This window comes from Tursiops truncatus, chromosome 2, assembly GCF_011762595.2.
Source record: "Tursiops truncatus isolate mTurTru1 chromosome 2, mTurTru1.mat.Y, whole genome shotgun sequence".
Lineage (NCBI taxonomy): Eukaryota > Metazoa > Chordata > Mammalia > Artiodactyla > Delphinidae > Tursiops > Tursiops truncatus.
The window spans coordinates 76,104,625-76,118,959 of record NC_047035.1 but is presented as its reverse complement, the minus strand read 5'-3'; the positions used below and the strand labels follow the sequence as shown (position 1 = coordinate 76,118,959).

Here is a 14,335-nt window from a genome sequence, read left to right as displayed (position 1 = left end):
AGTAAAGTAGTCTTGTTCAGGCTTGAGGCAGAAGCAGGCCTCTGCTCGACCTGTGACCCTGCCTGGACTGCGTGCCTGCTTGCACACCTAACAATTGCTGCTAGCAAGTCAAGCGGTGCTTACAATAACAAAGGGAGTGGGTCTTGGAATTTCTGGAGTCCTGGGGACCTGGCCAGTCCCCCACATTCTGGAACATCTTGTGACTCACATGGTGAAACCAACAGCATTGTTGAATCCAGAACTGCATTTTTGCACACAAACTGATGATATCAGTTTGAGGCCAGGAATTATAAACGGAAGCCCCCAGAACTCCAATCTGAAGTCTCACCTGTGGGGTGGATGCACCATCCGGGACCCTTCCCAATTGGGGCTCCAGATTGCTGTCACTTGGGACTTTCCAGCTGCTGTTTGGATCTGGAAGTAGGTGTCGGCACAATTCGGTGATGTATATCCTGTTATGTTTCTCTAATATTCTTATTCCTTTCCTTCTAATGACTGTATATTAAAATTAAGTTTAATCACCTTTCATTAAAGAATTGATTAAAGCTGTTTATTTATGTGAAACAAGTGGTTATTTTGCCAACGAATCCAACAAACCTTAAAACTGAAAGCAGGCTTTCAGCAAAACACGTGTCCTGTTCTCTCATGACAGACAAAACCTTCAATGGCTCATTTCTAAGGTGCTCCTGGGGATGAGACCACTGAAATCAATCAAGGCTGGGATACAGAAACCCATAGACCAAAAAGAGCTCTTTAAAATATTGGTTTTTATTATTAAATATCAAGCTTATCAAAAATGTATGGAGAATGAACCACCACTCAGCTTTAGTAAACCCAAAACTTTCTCACATTTGATATTTTTAATGAGGTAACAAATTACAGATACAGTGTACCCCTGTGTACACCTCAATCCACTTTCCTCTTACCTCTTCAGAGGTAAACTAGCCAGATTTTGGTGTTTATCATTCTCATGCATGCTTTTATACTTTTAATATATGTATGCACATCAAACTTGGTTGTGCATATTCTTTTTTTCTTTTTGTCAGCTTGTGTATTCAGAGCCCCATGGAGAGTGGCTCTTTCTCACATGGGTAAACTTACATCTCAGAATCTCCAGTGAACACCGTAACTGCCGTGTAGACTATTTATTTCAAGCTGACCAGTCTATTGTCTCCCTATCACATTTTAATAAGAAGCACAGAATTGTGAAATGTTGTGGGAGGCATGTAGGGAATTATTAAACTGTTCAGTGACAAAAGGCACTGATGATACCCTGATGCCATAACACTAATCATAGGAATAACATGGCCAGTGGATTGAAGATACTTAAAATCGAACAGACAAGGTGCCCCCACTTGAAGAGTGCCAGACTAGGCACAGGTGCCATTTGCTTGTGACACTCCTTTTCCTGTATTTTCGGGACTGACCCACCCTCTATATGATGGGCACTTCCCTCTTCACCTCTTTACTTTTTATTTGAATTTTATTTTATTTATTTTTTTATGCAGCAGGTTCTTATTAGTCATCCATTTTATACACATCAGTGTATACATGTCAATCCCAACCGCCCAGTTCATCACACCACCACCCCCACTCCCCACTTCCCTCCCTTGGTGTCCATACATTTGTTCTCTGCATCTGTGTCTCTATTTCTGCCCGGCAAACGGGTTCATCTGTACCACTTTTCTAGGTTCCACAAATATGCGTTAATATACGATATTTGTTTTTCTCTTTCTGACTTACTTCACTCTGTATGACAGTCTCTAGATCCATCCACGTCTCTACAAATGACCCAATTTTGTTCCTTTTTATGTCTGAGTAATATTCCATTGTATATATGTACCACAACTTCTTTATCCATTCATCTGTCGATGGGCATTTAGGTTGCTTCCATGACCTGGCTATTGTAAATAGTGCTGCAATGAACATTGGGGTGCATATGTCTTTTTGAATTATGGTTTTCTCTGGGTATATGCCCAGTAGTGGGATTGCTGGGTCATATGGTAATTCTATTTTTAGTTTTTTAAGGAACCTCCATACTGTTCTCCATAGTGGCTGTATCAATTTACATTCCCACCAACAGTGCAGGAGGGTTCGCTTTCCTCCACACCCTCTCCAGCATTTGTTGTTTGTAGATTTTCTGATGATGCCCATTCTAACCAGTGTGAGGTGATACCTCATTGTAGTTTTGATTTGCATTTCTCTGATAATTAGTGATGTGGAGCAGCTTTTCCTGTGCTTCTTGGCCATCTGTATGTCTTCTTTGGAGAAATGTCTATTTAGTTCTTCTGCCCATTTTTGCACTGGGTTGTTTGTTTTTTTTAATATTGAGCTGCATGAGCTGTTTATATATTTTGGAGATTAATCCTTTGTTGATTCGTTTGCAAATATTTTCTCCCATTTTGAGGGTTGTCTTTTCGTCTTGTTTATAGTTTCCTTTGCTGTGCAAAAGCTTTGAAGTTTCATTATGTCCCATTTGTTTATTTTTGTTTGTATTTCCATTACTCTAGGAGGTGGATCAAAAAAGATCTTGCTGTGATTTATGTCAGAGTGTTCTTCCTAGGCTTTCCTCTAAGAGTTTTACAGTGCCTGGTCTTACATTTAGGTCTCTAATCCATTTTGAGTTTATTTTTGTGTATGGTGTTAGGGAATGTTCTAATTTCATTCTTTTACATGTAGCTATCCAGTTTTCCCAGCACCACTTAGTGAAGAGACTGTCTTTTCTCCATTATATATCCTTGCCTCCTTTTCATATTAGTTGACCATAGGTGCATGGGTTTATCTCTGGGCTTTCTGTCTTGTTCCATTGATCTATATTTCTGTTTTTGTGCCAGTACCATATTCTCTTGATTACTGTAGCTTTGCAGTATATTCTGAAGTCAGGGAGTCTGATTCCTCCAGCTCTGTTTTTTTCCCTGCTTTGGCTATTCAGGGTCTTTTGTGTCTCCATACAAATTTTAAGATTTTTTGTTCTAGGTCCATAAAAAATGCCATTGGTAATTTGATAGGGATTGCATTGAATCTGTAAATTGCTTTGAGTACTATAGTCATTTTCACAACATTGATTCTTCCAATCCAAGAACATGGTATATCTCTCCATCTGTTGGTATCATCCTTAATTTCTTTCATCTGTGTCTTATAGTTTTCTGCATACAGGTCTTTTGTCTCCCTAGGTAGGTTTATTCCTAGGTATTTTATTCTTTTTGTTGCAATGGTAAATGGGAGTGCTTCCTTAATTTCTCTTTCATATTTTTCATCATTAGTGTATAGGAATGCAAGAGATTTCTGTGCATTAATTTTGTAACCTGCAACTTTACCAAATTCGTTGACTAGCTCTAGTAGTTTTCTGGTGGCATCTTTAGGATTCTGTATGTATAGTATCATGTCATCTGCAAACAGTGACAGTTTTACTTCTTCTTTTCCAATTTGTATTCCTTTTATTTCTTTTTCTTCTCTGATTGCCGTGGCTAGGACTTCCAAAACTATGTTGAATAATAGTGGCAAGAGTGGACATCCTTGTCTTGTTCCTGATCTTAGAGGAAATGCTTTCAGGTTTTCACCATTGAGAATGATGTTTGCTGTGGGTTTGTTGTACATGGCCTTTATTATGTTGAGGTAAGTTCCCTCTATGCCCACTTTCTGGAGAGTTTTTACCATAAATGGGTGTTGAATTTTGTCAAAAGCTTTTTCTGCATCTATTGAGATGACCATATCATTTTTATTCTTCAAATTGTTAATATGGTGTATCACATTGATTGATTTGCATATATTGAAGAATCCTTGAATCCCTGGGATAAATCCCACTTGATCATGGTGTATGATCCTTTTAATGTGCTGTTGGATTCTATTTGCTAATATTTTGTTGAGAATTTTTGCATCTATATTCATCAGTGATATTGGTCTGTAATTTTCTTTTTTGTAGTATCTTTGTCTGGTTTTGGTATCAGGGTGATGGTGGTCTCATAGAATGAGTTTGGGAGTGTTCCTTCCTCTGCAGCATTTTGGAAGAGTTTGAGAAGGATGGGTGTTAGCTCTTCTCTAAGTGTTTGATAGAATTCACCCGTGAAGCCATCTTGTCCTGGACTTTTGTTTGTTGGAAGATTTTAAATCACAGTTTCAATTTCATTACTTGTGATTCGTCTGTTCATATTTTCTGTTTCTTCCTGGTTCAGTCTTGGAAGGTTATACGTTTCTAAGAATTTGTCCATTTCTTCCAAGTTGTCCATTTTATTGGCATAGGGTTGCTTGTAGTGGTCTCTTAGGATACTTTGTATTTCTGCAGTGTCCATTGTAACTTCACCTTTTTCATTTCTAATTTTATTGATTTGAGTCCTCTCCCTCTTTTTCTTGATGAGTCTAGCTAATGGTTTATCAATTTTGTTTATCTTCTCAAAGAACAAGCTTTTAGTTTTATTGATCCTTGCTATTGTTTTCTTTGTTTTTATTTCTGGTCTGATCTTTATGATTTCTTTCCTTCTGCTAACTTTGGGTTTTGTTTGTTCTTCTTTCTCTAGTTCCTTTAGGTGTAAGGTTAGATTGTTTGTTTGAGATTTTTCTTGTTTCTTGAGGTAGGCTTGTATAGCTATAAACTTCCCTCTTAGAACTGCTTTTGCCACATCCCATAGGTTTTTGATTGTCATGTTTTTGTTGTCATTTGTCTCTAGGTATATTTTGATTTCCTCTTTGATTTCTTCAGTGATCTCTTGGTTATTTAGTAACATATTGCTTAGTCTCCATGTGTTCATGTTTTTTACGTATTTTTCCTTGTAATTGATTTCTAATCTCATAGCGTTGTGGCCAGAAAAGATGCGTGATATGATTTCAATTTTCTTAAATTCACTAAGGCTTGATTTGTGACCCAAGATGTGATCTATCATGGAGAATGTTCCATGCGCACTTGAGAAGAAAGTGTAATCTGCTGTTTTTGGATGGAATGTCCTATAAATTTCGATTAAACCTATCTTGTCTATTGTGTCATTTAAAGTTTGTGTTCCCTTATTAATTTTGTCTGGATGATCTGTCCATTGGTGTAAGTGAGGTGTTAAAGTCCCCCACTATTATTGTGTTACTGTCGATTTCCTCTTTTATAGCTATTAGCAGTTGCCTTATATATTGAGGTGCTCCTATGTTGGGTGCATATATATTTATAATTGTTATAGCTTTTTCTTGGATTGATCCCTTGATCATTATGTAATGTTCTTCCTGTCTCTTGTAACATTCTTTATTTTAAAGTCTATTTTATCTGATATGAGTATTGCTACTCCTGCTTTCTTTTGATTTCCATTTGCATGGAATATCTTTTTCCATCCCCTCAGTCTCAGTCTTTATGTGTCCCTAGGTCTGATGTTGGTCTCTTGTAGACAGCATATATATGGGTCTTGTTTTTGTATTCATTCAGCAAGCCTGTGTCTTTTGGTTGGAGCATTTAATCCATTCCTTTTTAAGGTAATTATTGATATGTGTGTTCCTATGACCATTTTCTTAATTGTTTTGGGTTTGTTTTTGTAGGTCCTTTTCTTCTCTTGTGTTTCCCACTTAGAGAAATTCCTTTAGCATTTGTTGAAGAGCTGGTTTGGTGGTGCTGAATTCTCTTAGCTTTTGCTTGTCTGTAAAGCTTTTGATTTCTCCATCAAATCTGAATGAGATCCCTGCTGGGTAGAGTAAGCTTGGTTGTAGGTTCTTCCCTTTCATCACTTTAAGTATATCATGCCACTCCCTTCTGGCTTGTAGAGTTTCTGCTGAGAAATCAGCTGTTAACTTTATGGGAGTTCTCTTGTATGTTACTTGTCATTTTTCCCTTGCTGCTTTCAATAATTTTTCTTTGTCTTTAATTTTTGCCAGTTTGATTACTATGTGTCTCGGTGTGTGTCTCCTTGGGTTTATCCTGTATGGGACTCTCTGTGCTTCCTGGACTTGGGTGGCTATTTCCTTTCCCATGTTAGGGAAATTTTTGACTATAATCTCTTCAAATATTTTCTTGGGTCCTTTCTCTCTCTCTTCTCATTCTGGAACCCCTATAATGCAAATGTTTTTGCATTTAATGTTGTCCCAGAGGTCTCTTAGGCTGTCTTCATTTCTTTTCATTCTTTTTTCTTTATTCTGTTCTGCAGCAGTGAATTCCACCTTTCTGTCTTCCAGGTCACTTATCTGTTCTTCTGCCTCAGTTATTCTGCTATTAATTACTCCTAGTGTATTTTTCATTTCAGTCATTGTGTTGTTCATCTCTGTTTGTTTGTTCTTTAATTCTTCTAGATCTTTGTTACACATTTCTTGCATCTTCTCGATCTTTGCCTCCATTCTGTTTCCGAGGTCCTGGATCACCTTCACTATTATTATTCTGAATTCTTTTTCTGGAAGGTTGCCTATCTCCACTTCATTTACTTGTTTTCCTGGGGTTTTATCTTGTTCCTTCATCTGGTACATAGCTCTGTGCCTTTTCATCTTGTCTATCTTTCTGTGAATGTCTTGCATGTTCTAAAACAACTAAATCTTCTCACACAACAAATATCAGTTGGCCATAATTTTAATTCATTGTTTTTGAGATGTAAAGCTAATACACATACCTTGTATTAATTCATTTTAATAGCCAAATGCTACAAACCACAATTTATTCATTCATTCTTCTAATGGATATTAGTTCCAGGCTTTTACAATTAAAAATACTACTGCAATGAACTTTCTGTACATGCCTCCTTGAATACACATGTCAAGAATTCTTATAAAATACTCAAAGAGCAGGTATAAGCATCTTCCAATAAACTAGATGTTGCCAAACCATTCTCTAAAGTAATAACATAAATTTCACTGCCACCAGCAAAGATGAGAGCCCACTACTCCAGCCTCGGCAACATGTTTAAGTGTCAAGGTTGTTTTGTTTTCATTTTTGCCCATCTGATGGCAGTGAAATGGTATCTCAGTGTTGTTTCAATGTGGAAATCTTTTATTAATAGTTAGGTAAAGCATCTTTTCATGTGAATTACTACTCAGGGATCCTCATCTATGAATTGTCCATTCATATCCTTTGATCATTTTCTTGATTTAAATGGAGACTTTGTCAGTTACCTGATGTGCAAATATAAGTTTGAATTTTAGTGTATACAAATTTATCGATCTTTCCTTTTTGTGCTTTAGGTGTACTCCAGTGTCATAGTCTTTGCTTTTCTACAGGTTTAAAGTTTTGCTTTTCATTTATAGATCTTTAATCCATTCTTCCTAAGAAGCCTGGATAAACTCTGAAAGCACAATTTGTGCTTACATATCACTTATACCATTTAACTGCAGGTTACTTTACCTTTCAAAATGGTATTTTTACCATGAAGTTTGATTTTGATCTTATTCAGATATTTTAAGTACATATTGGCTATATTATTTATGCACCATGTTTCTCTAAGAGCTTCAGAGATAATATTCTTCCCCCCTTATTATCTTTGAATCTGTCAGCATCATCTACTCTAAAACTAATTTGATACTTATATTTGTTTTAATAGAAGAATCTAAAGAATAGGTTTCATATTCTAACAGAAGTTATTATAGTTGCATACCATTTGTGTGATTCTGGCATAAGCACAAGTATTAAATTTCATTCCAAAACACAGTGAAGTATACCAAACTTCCAATATTTGGATGTATATTTTGTACCCCTTGCATGTTAAATATACCCTCATGGATGTAAATAAGGAATATAGAGCAAAAAAATCTGTAAAGTATAATTTAGCCAAAACAATTGAGAATATTTCAACATTAAATATAAAGCAAAAAAAACCAAACAGGGCTTCCCTGGTGGCGCAGTGGTTGGGAGTCCGCCTGCCTATGCGGGGGACATGGGTTCGTGCCCCGGTCCAGGAGGATCCCACATGCCGCGGAGCGGCTGGGCCCGTGGGCCATGGCCGCTGAGCCTGTGCATCCGGTGCCTGTGCTCCACAACGGGAGAGGCCACAACAGTGAGAGGCCCGGTACCGCCAAAAACAAACAAACAAACAAACAAACAAGGACTTTTTAATCATACCTGAGTGGTATGTGCAGTTTAAATCAATGAAAAATTTCCAATGAAATGTACATAATAAAAGATATCCTACTAAATATTAGTAAGCTTTTATATATCTATTCCTCACATACACAGTTTGTTTTGGCAGCCATTCTTCATTGCCTCTTAAAGGATCAAGCATCATAATCAGATATTAAGTAGACTCATTGGTATCCAGATAGTTTATACATCAGAGTCAAAATTTAAGTCCCAGTTATTCCATGTAAATGTCTTGCTGAAATGCCATTAAAATGGTTGTTATTTTCCAGGGATTAAAAAATACAAAATTCTATGGAGATTTTAATTAACTTCAAATATTTTTTGAGTATCTATTCTGGGCCAGGCATTACAGATAAGCAAGTTATCCTGCTTTCATGGAGTTTACAATCTAGCAAACAATCAAAGAATAATAGAAGAAAATATTTTACTCTGTTTTTTTGCTGCCTCTTACATTTTTGAAAGTTGATTCTATAAACCATTTCCGGTGAGAAAAGTCAGTGTCCGTCTTTAATTTGAAGAATCATCTACCTTCATGCTGCAAAGAAGAAGATATTTTTAATACTTCCCTGAAATGTGTGAATAACTACTCAATAGAAAACTGAGTAAACCATTTAAAATTTATACATGAATGACTTCAGAGTATAATGTTACAATAACTCCCAGAATCAACTGACTAGAGCTCTTTCTTTCATAGCCCTAGATCAGTGCTATTCAAAAGCAATTGCAATCAAAACGTTCTCTATACATTAGATCCTCATGTTTTAAAATTAGTGGGTTTTTTTTTAATCACAGGTATATTTTCTTAACCTAGAATCACCACCTGCTTTGCAATTGTTTGACTCCGCAAAAATCAGATGGCACTAACGGACAGCCAACCCATCCTCATGGTGCCCTGAGTGAAGACAAGTCAGCTTAGATATATGACAGACTAAAATCCCACTACTTAAGGCTCTAAGCAGTGAGAGGAACAGCCGTCAAATATTATCTCTATTCATTTTAATAAACATTTTAATAAATGTTTTAAGAAACATCACTATAATCACTACATCTAACTTTTTAAAAAGTCAGTCAAGAACTAGAACCAACCATTAAGTATCAACTGGACCAGCTAGATAGACAAAAAGAGGAATTAGATGATAAATAAATCAGTGCCAAAAACAAGATTAATTAAGAAAATGTTATTTGAACAGTTATATAGGGATATACACTATAGACCTTATTACCATAGTTTGCCTAATTCTGGAACTAAATTAGGCTTTGTGTGCTAGGGGTAAAGATGATGAGGGATAGACCAACTGGCAGAAAGATGCCATAAGCAATAAAAACAAAGAATTTCTGATAACCTCTTAGGCAGATGTCAGAAATTGCCAGGTAGTACAGTCTAAGATAAACATGGACTCTGATGATAAAATAGCTAACATCTATTGAGCATTTACCACATGTTAACAATGTTCTAAGCCCCACACATTTATTATCTAATTTAATCTTCCAAGTTAAGTATTATTCCTTTGAGTCAGGTACTATAATTATCACCTTCTAAGATATAAAGACCCTAAGACTCTGAGATGTTAAGAAACTTGCCAAGGTTACATAGCTGCTTAAGTGATACAGAATGGGTTTGAACACAGTCTGACTCCAGAAGCCATGTATAACTACTATGCTAAGCTACCTCTCAACATCTTTAGTTGACTTTTTAAAAAATGAAATTTGTAGCACCTTAGCAGCTAGCCATGAAGTCACTAAGCTGAGTTCTCACAGATTCATATGTATGTCAAATTTCTCAATTTCAACATAAGCCTTACCATAAAACAAAAATGCTATTATTATCTAGTGTATATCCAGGACTTACAGCTCCCAAGAGTTCCAGGCTGGGAAAGAAGTGAGACTCCAACCTAGTCTCCTGAAGTTTCATTTCTGCAAAAGACACAGCCAAAAGCTAAAAAAATTATTTCAAGTGATGTTACTTTGAATTATTCGTATTTCCTATATTTCACCCTCATATGTAACCCCATTCTGTGCTGAAACTTGCAGCTACAAGAATATGAGCCTGTCCCATCTGGGTTGCTTTAAATAACTTTAAATTACACATGAATATCATAAAGTCAGAAAATACTGGTTAACAAGATCACCCATACAACCCAATTCTAAAGACAATAATCCCTAGTATTTGAGTATATCCTTTCAAATGACTTCTCAAGTAAACATAAGCATATAAAAATGTTTAAGCAGGAAAAGGCTTATACATATTGCTCTGTAACTTGTTTTTAAATTAATGTATCATGAATACTCTTCCATTTCAAGAAAGACAAAACGAGTATCATAACTTTTAGTGATTATATAGTATTGCATTTTATTATCTTGATTTTAAAATTGACTTAACCAACTCTGGGGTTCTCTTAATCTTATATATAGACTAACAAAATAGTGATTAGTTTAATACTGTCAAGTTAAGTAGTTAATAGAATTATACCAGTTATCAGTGTTTTTTCTGTACTGTTTGAATTATTAGATTAAGGATTCTAGACCCAAGTTCTGTCTATCTCAAAGAGATATCACAAAAGATCAAAGCACAACAAAATGTTGTAGTAGCAAATTCATAATTCAAAGATTTAAGAATTACCTAACATCACAGGCTAGATTCCAGTAAAAATTTCAAGACACAGAATTCAATTCCAGGTGCTTACCCTAGCTTTAGTCTGCTCAGAGCATGTGTTTAATCAGGGCGATCAGCTGAAACATGAACTTAACATGCGTTTCATCATGGCAAACTGCAAATGACTGACTGGTAAAGGACAAACCACCACCAGCTCCTCATCCCTAAACCAGGGAAACTCTGTTAAGGTTAGAACTAAGGCCCCTTCGACTACCACTAAATTTCAGCCACTAAGGAAATTGAGCCCCTGGGGACTTCCCTGGTTGTCCAGTGGTTAAGAATCTGCCTTCCAATGCAGGGGATGCAGGTTCAATCCCGGGTGGGGGAACTAAGATCCCACATGCCGCGGGGCAACTAAGCCCGTGTGCAGCAACTACAGAACCCACGTACTCTGGAACCCATGCACCACAACTAGAGATAAGTCACGCACCACAGTGAAAGATCCTACGTGCCACAACTAAGACCCAATGCAGCCCCAAAAATAAATAAATAAATATTAAAAAAACAAGAAAGAAAATTGAGCCCCCAAAATTGCTAGGTGATTAGAAATTCAAACGAGGTAAAAATGAAGGTTTTCTTTTATACTTACCTGTGGTATCAAATGAATCCAGCTTGTATCTAGGAATCAAGTTGAGCTATAGGATTTATCAACTATCTGGCATCATCTCTGGAAAATAAAAAATTAATAAATTTTAAAACATGCAGGGGCTTCCCTGGTTAAGAAAGTGGCACAGTGGTTAAGAATCTGCCTGCCAATGCAGGGGACACAGGTTTGAGCCCTGGTCCAGGAAGATCCCACATGCCACGGAGCAACTAAGCCTGTGCGCCACAAATACTGAGCCCACGTGCCGCAACTACTGAAGCCTGGGTGCCTAGAGCCCGTGCTCCGCAACAAGAGAAGCCACTGCAATGAGAAGCCTGTGCACCTCAACGAAGAGTAGCCCCCACTCGCCGCAACTAGAGAAAGCCCGTGCACAGCAACAAAGACCCAACGCAGCCAAAAATAAATAAATTAAATAAATAAATCTTTAAAAAATATGCAAATGCTCTGACTATAAAACTTGAATGCACACCAGCCTACTCCACACCAAGTCACACCCATATAGCCTCAAGGAAAATTAACCTCAAAGAAAACTGTTCATTCTTTATTTGAATCTCCATTCAGCAGTATAAATTGACCCATCTACTTGGAGGATGTCATCAAATGCCCAAACTCAGTATCAGACTAGGGCAGGACTTCTGTACAAGCTCCGCTATTTGTATAAATTTAAAAGTTTGGGTAAAACTGTGCGATAAATCTAACCAACCTCTGAAAGGTTATAAAACTCAACAGTCTAACAAAAGAATAGGTATGCAAAAAAGAAGGAGCCGTGTGCTGGCTGCAAACAGCTTGGCAGCCATGGGATAAATGGCATGGGTTACTGCCAATCTCTCCAAGTTCACAGGGTATGTGATGGCAGAAAACACTTGTAACCACCACAGGATAACCACAGTCACTAAATTCACAAAATCCTTTCAAAAAAAAAGGAAGGAGCTAAGAACTCCTAAGAGTCAAATAAATGAGAAGTCAACGTAGAATAGTCAGCTTTTTTTTCAAAGCATGTTTCAATTTCATTTGAGCCAGTGTCAATTATATTTAACCTCTACTTCTGTTAAAGTTTTATCAGAATAAACTAAAGAAAACCTTCCCTTGACACAGCAAATTTGAATTAGCATTCTTTGGAGCACAAATCGGCCACAAGATGGCACTGTAAGAAAGAGGCTTTAATTTGTTCTTCCAGAGCTTGAGTGTAACCTGAACTTTTAGGTGAAACAGACTGGACACAAAGCTCATCACCTAAAATGATGAGTGAAACAGACTAGACACAAAGCTCATCACCGTAAGCAACCTTCATACTATTCCCTACGCTTCACCTAATTACTAACTAGAAAATTGTATTACATTTAATGATCATTTAAAATTATTAACTACACGTTACACAGTTATATTTTTATCATGTTCCTTTTCATGCAGCAATGGGGAAATTTAAAACTCCACAATCTCAAATACAATCTAGCTAGAAAGACAACACTCATGAAAATTAATGTGTATGGTAAGTACAAAATAAGTGGGAGAGAGAACCAAGTAATGTTAAGAAGAATCATTGGTCAAGGAAGCCTTCATGAAAAAAAAAGGTAGGTCTTGAATGAGCCTCAAAATTGCACTTAGAATAATATTTATTATATATATATGAGAGTTGCTAAGAGAGCAATCTCAAAAGTTCTCAACACAAGAAGAAAAATTTGTAACTAGGTGTGGTGATGGATCTTAACTAGAATTACTGTGGTAATCATTTTATAGTATATACACATACTGAATTATTATGTTGAACACCTGAAACTAATATAATGTAATACATCAATTATATCTCAATAAAAGAGAAATTGCACTGTCCAATAGGTTAACACCACGTACAGCCTAAATTTAAATTAAACTAAAAATTAAATTCTTCAGTCACATTTTGATTGTTCGATAGCCTCACGTGGCTGATCGCTACCAAACTGGATAGTACACATATAGAATATTTCCATCATCACAGAAAGTTGTGTTGGACAGCAGTGCCTTAAAGGGTGGGTAAGACTAAAATAAGCTGACAGAAAGGAAGTAGTAGCTATCGTTCTTAAATATTCCTACAATCTGTCAAGAACTACTGAAACCATTTCAAACTTTACAACAAAAGTTTTTCTCATATTTACAAGGAAATTTGAGGCTCAGAGAAGTTAAATAAATTTCAAAAGTCCATCTAGCTATTAAGAGCTAGGATTTAAACCCAATTCTGTCACAACTCCATATTTTCACTTCACAATGCCACTTCCTACGTGAAATAAGAAGCAGAGCTACAAAAGATGGTTTGCTTTAGAACGTATTAAGAATGGCATACTGGCTCAATAGGTCAGAAAGAAAATGAGGTGTTTTAAGTAGCTCAGAGATATAATCAAAGTGTTATTTTACTCCTTCTTGTCCTATACTTGAATGGTGCTTTAATTATTCAAAATGTATTGGAGATCAGCAGCATGAGAAGTTAACTAAGGGAACATAGGAAGCAAGACTTATTGCGAGATTTCACCATTTCTTATTGTGGGAGTTTCAACATTGTCTAACCTCAAAAGTCCGTGTCCAAGTACTTCTTACACGAAAATAATTATAGATTTAAAAGTGTAACTTCTCTATTTGTCTCATCTCACAAACAAAACCCAGATTGCAAAGGGCCTGGTCTTTGTGTCCTTGGCACGTAGCACAAAGCCTAGCACATAAATCCTGATGATATATGATGCCTTTCCCAATGTGTGATGCTCCCTGCAGGATTCTAGTCACGCTTCAGCAAGTGTTATTCTACCACCTGAAGGCCATTGTATATTTACTGAGTTGTTTAGGGAGCCAAAGTAAACATTCTGTAAATTTTATTCTGTAAATAAAAACAATCAATGACCTGCTCATTTTGTTTCCTGTGGCAATAAGTTCTTCAAAGGACTGGTGCTCACAGGCAAAAGGTACATTTTACATGTGAACAGATGCTTCATGAGGCCTGATAACAAACCACAAATTGCTAATACTGAATCAGCTGATGCTTCTATTTTAAGGTTATGTTATCACTCAATTTTACTCAGTTCCATTCCAA

General features: G+C 36.5%; 1 protein-coding gene and 2 non-coding genes across 10 annotated transcripts in view; all 3 read right to left on the bottom strand.

The window, feature by feature from the left end:
* The window catches only part of CCNB1IP1 (cyclin B1 interacting protein 1), a 31,839-nt gene that overhangs the window by 10,593 nt on the left and 6,911 nt on the right, over nucleotides 1–14,335 (bottom strand). For 3 of the 8 annotated variants that reach the window (XR_012330039.1, XR_012330040.1, XR_012330041.1), the window contains 3 exons: nucleotides 11,266–11,343; nucleotides 9,873–9,937; nucleotides 7,980–8,558 (listed from right to left, as the gene is read on the bottom strand). The gene's annotated coding sequence lies outside the window, so the exon portion shown is untranslated. Of the gene's footprint in view, nucleotides 1–328; nucleotides 8,559–9,825; nucleotides 9,960–11,265; nucleotides 11,344–14,335 lie in introns of those variants that run through there. The other 5 variants (XR_004525109.2, XM_019935209.3, XM_019935216.3 and 2 more) reach the window with 4 other exon arrangements.
* On the bottom strand, nucleotides 8,853–9,000 carry LOC117311484 (small nucleolar RNA SNORA79). Its single transcript, XR_004525680.1, has one exon. It is a non-coding gene; the product is annotated as a small nucleolar RNA SNORA79 (small nucleolar RNA).
* LOC117311497 (small nucleolar RNA SNORD126) lies at nucleotides 10,717–10,793 on the bottom strand. Its single transcript, XR_004525692.1, has one exon. It is a non-coding gene; the product is annotated as a small nucleolar RNA SNORD126 (small nucleolar RNA).